This window comes from Castor canadensis, chromosome 8 (genome assembly GCF_047511655.1).
Source record: "Castor canadensis chromosome 8, mCasCan1.hap1v2, whole genome shotgun sequence".
Lineage (NCBI taxonomy): Eukaryota > Metazoa > Chordata > Mammalia > Rodentia > Castoridae > Castor > Castor canadensis.
Window position 1 is genome coordinate 148,075,480 of NC_133393.1, and position 6,569 is coordinate 148,082,048.

General features: G+C 60.1%; 1 protein-coding gene across 5 annotated transcripts in view; it reads right to left on the bottom strand.

Annotated features, from left to right (window-relative positions):
- The window catches only part of Elfn2 (extracellular leucine rich repeat and fibronectin type III domain containing 2), a 50,428-nt gene extending 44,197 nt beyond the window's left edge, over positions 1–6,231 (bottom strand). For 2 of the 5 annotated variants that reach the window (XM_074084440.1, XM_074084437.1), the window contains exon 1: positions 6,021–6,231. The gene's annotated coding sequence lies outside the window, so the exon portion shown is untranslated. Of the gene's footprint in view, positions 1–260; positions 412–2,035; positions 2,123–2,533; positions 2,649–5,614; positions 5,754–6,020 lie in introns of those variants that run through there. The other 3 variants (XM_074084441.1, XM_074084442.1, XM_074084443.1) reach the window with 3 other exon arrangements.
- Between the last annotated feature and the right edge of the window lie 338 nt (positions 6,232–6,569).

Here is a 6,569-nt window from a genome sequence, read left to right on the forward strand (position 1 = left end):
CCCGCCCCACCTCCGCCGGCGGCTCTCCACCCCGCGCACCGCTCGAGCCCAGAGCCCGTGAAATTGGCTGCGAGCGTCAGCGGCTGCGGCTGCAAATTCTAAGCACAGGGAAGCAAGGCGGAAAGCGGCCGGGCCGGCCGAGCTGGGAGCGGGCCGCGGAGCCGCGGGGGCTGGGCTGGGCCTGCGGGTCCCGATCGCGCGCTCCGGTCCCCCCACTCCGCCGCCCTTCCCGCCCCAGCCCGGCTCAGCCGCGCACCCACCGGATGCACGGCTCCGCGCGCCGCTCTGCGCCTCCGCCGGGACGCCTTCCCGGCTCTCCGTCCTCCTCCACCCCCGCACAGCCGCAGGCCCAGCTCCAGCAAAGACGCGGACAGGGAGACAGGCAAGGTGTGGGGCGGGCCCTCTTCAACCCATTCATCCGCGCCACCCTGTGCCAAGATCTATCAGCTGGGCGGCCTCGAACACTGACACAGACTCTACCTCCACTTCCTCATCTGTGCAAAAGGAAGGGCCGTCTGAGGATTGGATGAGGGATCTGAACGAGCTTAGAACAGTCAATGAACAGGAAAGATTGCTAGTCACTACAGGTCTCTGTCTTGCTGCTGTGTCACCCAAATCTGGACACTGCTCTGAGCTCATGCTCCTCTGAAAGATAAGAATGGCCTTACTGCCTAACCATCCCCTCCCGTGAGTCCCAGAGACCCCAGGGAACAGGCAACAGCTCCCCTCCACTGCCAGCCAACCTGTCAACATGGGTGACATGAAAAATGGGGATCCCTGGACCCCACATTGACCCTATTGAATTGAAATCCCAGTAGGCAGGACCCAAGAATCTGCATTTTAACCAACACCTTTTTACTCATGATCAAAAAGATACTGCTCAATTTCCAGATCCAGCATCCACTGTGTGATTAATCCTCCAGCCATGTGTCTATCCATTCCAGGCTTCCCTTCCTGGGTGCCCTGCTCCCCTCATGGTCACTCCATCTGGCCTGCCCACCCACAGGTCGACAGGACCTCTTTCACAATCCTCGGGCCAAAACTGAAGAAGAAACCAGCAGCTCGTGCTATGCGCGGCGCAGAGCAGATACTGGAGGGAGGGAATTCACCACCCAGCACGGAAGGCATCCCAGCCTTTCCGACCCTGCCAGGAGGCTGCTCAGCACCTGCCTCCAGCCCACAGCAGAGCCCCTCCTGCTCAGGTCACACACTACGAAGGAACATCGGGATCCGTCCTGCAAGCCATACTGTGTGCATTCACCAGATGGGTGGCACATCTGACCTCTGCTCCAGGGCCTGGAGCTGCTCCATACAGGAGCTCATCTTTGGGGACTCCTGCCTGAGCCCTGGGTCCCAGCATTCCTCCCCTGAGTGAAATGTGTTCATAAGAATGTGTGTGTGTGGTGTGTGGTGTGTGGGTGTGGGTATGTGTGGGTGGGTGTGCTGTCTGAACCGGAAGCACATGGGTCTATCCTCAGGAGCAGGTAGAGAAAAGGAATTTGTTCAACGAGCACTTTTTAAGGACTATGGAGCTGACAAGGAGTGGGAGCAACAGGCAGCAGATCCACAGAATATGAAATCTCCCAGGGAAAGAGCAGGGCAGGCAGCTGACCCCACAGCCTCAGTCTCCCTGATCCAGGGAGGACCGAAGAGAGATGACACAGACAGGTCAAGGAGTCAAGTCTTAGTGTTAGGGCTGGCTTGGAGCAGACCCATCAGGCAGCCCTTGAGCGTCACTCCCCCCTCCCCCGCACCAGAGAGAGGTGGTGAGTAGTGTGCACAGTCACACAAACGAAGACAAACACCGCCCCCCCGCCATACTCCAGCAGAGAGAACAGGCAACTCCAGGGCTCCTGACAATCGGAGCCCTGGGGATCACTTCCATTCAATCCAGGAGTGAAAAGTAAATAGGCATGTATACACACACACACACACACACACACACACACACAGCCTGGGTCCCACACCAGGGAACCAGTTGTGAATGAAGAAAGGGCACTAGCCCAGGTTAGGAATTTGGTACCATTACCCTTACTTTCAAGGAAACAGCCTTGGGGAAGTGAGCTGACTTCCGGAGACACACACGGTGAGGCAGAACTTGGCACCTGAGGCTCTGTGCTTTCTATGACGCAAGATGGAAACAAGTGACAGGTAAGTACTGAGGCCCAGCGGCAGCCACAACAGGCTCAGGACCTGAGGAAGACACTGATCCTGGGTCAGAACCCTACACCCTGCCCTGGAGCACCCCAAGCACTGTACGCAGAGACCTGATGCCATGTAACGTGATTCAGAAGGCCAGAGAGCAAGGTGCACCTTCAGGAACATCACAGGTCCCTGTGAGGAAGGGGCCTGGGGGGGAGTGGGGTGGGACCCAGGAGCCTTCCTAAGGCCTCCTTCTTGTCCCCAAGGTCTCCTGCCTGCCACTCTGTGCCTGCAGGAATGGCAAAGGGCCTCCCCACCCACTGCTTCCCCATTTACAGAGGAAAGGGCCCTCAGACAGAGGAGCACCCAAGATAGAAGGGCCCAGACCCACCTGGCACCTAGAGTTCAGCAATGGATGATGCTAATTCAGAGTCCATCTGTAAGGGTTCCAGTCCTGGTTCCACTGCTGTGTGGCCCTGGGCTTGTCTGTAACCTCTCTGTTTCTTATCTGTGAACTGAGGAATAATAGCTCCTATTGCAGAAGGCTTTGTGGGAATAAAGGAGTGCCAAGTCCGCTTAGAAAGAGCTTCATCGGGCCTGGCCTTCTGCAAAGGGTCTGTGAACAAGCTACTCTCATTGTCACTGTAATTACTGCTGCTATCGGCAGCATCACACAGCTCCAGTGGTTCTGGAGTCCTCGGCACCTCTCCAGAGATCCCCTGGGGACTGTCCACAGGGCTGGGGTGAAAGAAAGCAGCTGTACTATCCCAGCCTCCTAGACTTGGTCTCCAGTAACAATGGCCGTGCCTCTGCCCCAGGTGCTAACTGTGCCAGGAGAAGGTTAATTTAATTAGGGGCCAGCTGGGACAGCTGGAGGCCGAGGTCTGAGTTAGCTGTCTGGCCTATTCCCCCTCTGCCCTGAGAGCCCCATCACGTTAAGGTGGCTCAAGCTGGGAGGCCGTGCCTTTGGCCACACTCGGAGCAGTGCAGCAGTAGGGTTGGAGGGGGCAGAAGGGAGGACCTGGACCCAGACCATTGGAACTGCAGGTGATATCCCAACTCTGCACCTGGATGTCACACCTGGATGTGACACATTCACCTCACTCATCAAACCCTAAAGGCAAGCGGCCACCCCCTTTTACAGATGGACCTCATGTCACAGACAGTCAGAAGTGGCAGAGGTGCCCTGGAGCCCCAGGTTGCTTCCAAAGCAGGTATCTGGCATTGGACGTGTCCCTTAGACAACAAGGGAGCCGTTCCAGAGAGCTGGAGAAGGTCTGGCAGCTGACAGTACCCATTTCTATCAGAATCCCAGCCATCACTGGCCTGGGAGTCAATAGCAGCCTCTGCTACAGCTTCTCAGCCTGCCAGCCCCATGCATCCTTACCCGTGCCCCATTCCCATTGCTGGGAGCCCCCCTCCCTCCATAAAATGAGCCACGTTTGGGCATACATGCTGACTGAATGTGTCTCCCTACAGCCACCTAACAGGGGAATCACATAAAAGAATGAATACTCAGATCTCAGTTTGCCCATCTGTCAAATGTACACATAGCAGCCAGTCCACCCACCTCACAGGACTGCTGTGATGTTCCAATGAAAGAAAAGAAAGGTCTTTGCAAAGTTAGATCTTAAACCAAAACTAGGATGGCTGCCCTGGGTTCGGGGGACCGGTGACAGAACTCGTGGACTAAGCCTGATGCCAGCATCCCCTGGAAACCTGCCGGCTGCTGTGATCCCCCTCACCCCTCTAGCTCCCTCACCATGTTGCAGATGAAAGATGGAGGTGACAGAATGCCTGGGTCACAAAAGGCAAAAAGTGGCAAATTAAGATTAGAACTCAAGGTCTCAGGCTCCCTGGTTGTGACAGTTTTCTGATGTCACGTGCACAAGTGCCCAAGGGTGTGTGACCTGGCTGGGACAGGAAGGAGAAGAGGGGCTGGTGGGGCTCAGATGGGAGGCGTCATGTGGGGGCAGAGAACATGCACTCCTGTGCACACAGGCCCTCAGGAAAGGGGTCCCACACCCACTCAGGCCACCCGAAAATGGGTTCCCTGGGGAGGGACCACTCACCCTAAGGTTTCTCCTTCTTCTTCCCCCCCCATACACATGGGACATTACCACACTCATCCCCACTCACCACAATGACATCATACATACACTGTGGCTGGTGGGGTTAGCCACCCCCAACTGCTGCCCCAGTGACGTCATCAGCAGTCTGGAGCTGATGTCACACCCCGAGTTCTCACTGACGTCACACACACTTCTCCCTGATGTGCCTGTCCAGTTACTCCTCTTTCTTCTTCCCAAAGATCCCACTGTCCACAGTATATAGCTCTAAGGTCCACAGCTAGCTTGTGTGTACCCCTCACAAGGGCACACGTGTACACACATGTACAGGTTCACAGGCCCTACCGGTCGTCTAGACTTGACATGTCCCACAGGTGTCCACAGGCTTCAGGGATGGCGTGCAAACTGCACACACACACAAGCACAGGAGCACGCATACACACAGAGGCAAACATGCCCAGCTCCCAGGACACAGCTGCCAGTTAAAATGTCCCTTGGCAATTGAAGCAAGCAGCCAGGGTCACAGCATCCACCACATTCCTCCAGGTGCCTCCAGCCTCTGTCCTTCCCCCACCCCTTCTCACCTCCAGCCTGGCCTGCTGACTATGACAGCCACAGCCCAGACACACACACACACACACACACACACACACACACACACACACACACACTCCAGCCCCACACCTGTGTCTCTCAGCAAGCGACAGAGCCAGTGCCCTCCTGCAGTAGCTGCCCGGGTGGCAGAGTCAGGGGGAAAGGGCACAGCAGAGAGAGCCCAGAGCTGTGCAAAGTGCCCCTAAGTACAGAGTCTCTCCTGAGCTGAGGGGGTCAGCCCACCATACTCTGTTCATCTCCCTTCTTGGGTGCACCGGACACACTGCGCCTGGCAGCTTCCATCCTAAACACAGCTCCCCAAGTGCGCACACGCACGCACACACACACACACACACACGCACACACCAGCTCTCTCCCCTCCAAACACGGTCGGTGTGTGTATGTGTGTGTGCAGACAGAGAGAGGGGTCTGCCCAAGTCCACACCATTCCTCCCCACGTGCACACCCCACCCCACCGGCCAACACACCCACCCTACCCCCTCCCTGCCAGTTGCTGGAGCCCACACATGCAAACACACGCTGACACACGCGCGAGAACACACACTGACAGCCGGCAGTGGCCCGCGCCTGCCAGAGCTGCAGTCTGCCGGCTTCTGCTGCTTCCCCAGGCTGCCTTCCCGCCTTGCCCCACACCAGCCCTGCGCAGAAGGGGCAAAGCCTTTGCAACGGTCCCCCACCCCCTCCAGTTCTGGTCCTCCTACCAAACCCACGGCCCCCTGCAGGGAGGGGGTAAAGTCCCACTCCGGGCCCCTCCCCCTGGGGCAGCCACCCAGTCAATCCCCCCTTACCAGCTAGAAGATGAATTCCTTGACCCGGCAGAACCCCGTGAAAAAGGGAGACCAGGGCTTCGGATTCGCAAAGATGGGGGTCAGAGAGGTGCGGTGTAGCACTGGCTAGCACAACCGGCCACCATCGCGCCTCTGCACCACCACCCCCAAAAGCGCTCACCTCCGCGATCGTCCTCCCTGCCCTCCCACCCCGCCTCCGCCCACCACCGCCCCCACCATCCCCGCGCGGGAGGTGGGGTCTCACGGGGATCCCAGGACCCGGGGGGACGGAGGGACGACTCTCCCCGGCTCATCCTCGCCGTCCTGGGTCCCTCTCCAAGCCCCACCCCCGCTGGCGGCGGGGTGCCCAGCGCTCAGCCCCGACTCCCACCGTCTCCGCCGGCCGGATCCGGAGGAATTCACTCACCTCCCGCCCCAGCCGAGATCCGGGCCGAACGCCGCCTCCGGGCAGCGGCCGCTGCGGGCCTGCGCGGGAGTGAGCGCGAGCGCGGTGCGGGTGTGCGCGGCGCCCGGCGGGCTTGGCGAGCCCGGCCGTGGCTCTGTGCGTGTCGTGTGTCTGTGGCGTGGCCCGTGTGTGTCTGTGAGCGAGCGGGTGCGCGCAGACACCGCCACCCCCGCCTCCCGCCGCCGCGCCTCTGCCTTGGCTGGGCCAGCGCCCGGGAGGGGGCCCGGGCGCAGCGTGCGTCAGGGGCCGCGGCCGGCTGTCTGTCCGCTCGCCCACTCCCTCCGCAGGCCTTTCCGCAGCAGCACCCCCCCGCCCGCCGCCCCTTGCCGGTTGGCTCCTGCCACGGCCACACGCGCGCTCACAGACACACGCGCGCCGGGCGGGGGCCGCGCCGGGCTCCGCTGCTGCAGCTGCGGCGCCCTGCGAGGGAGGCGGCGACACCGCGGACCGCCGAGCCCAGGGCACCCGCCGGGCGCGCCCCCCGGCCCCGCCCCGGCCCCTGCGCTGCTC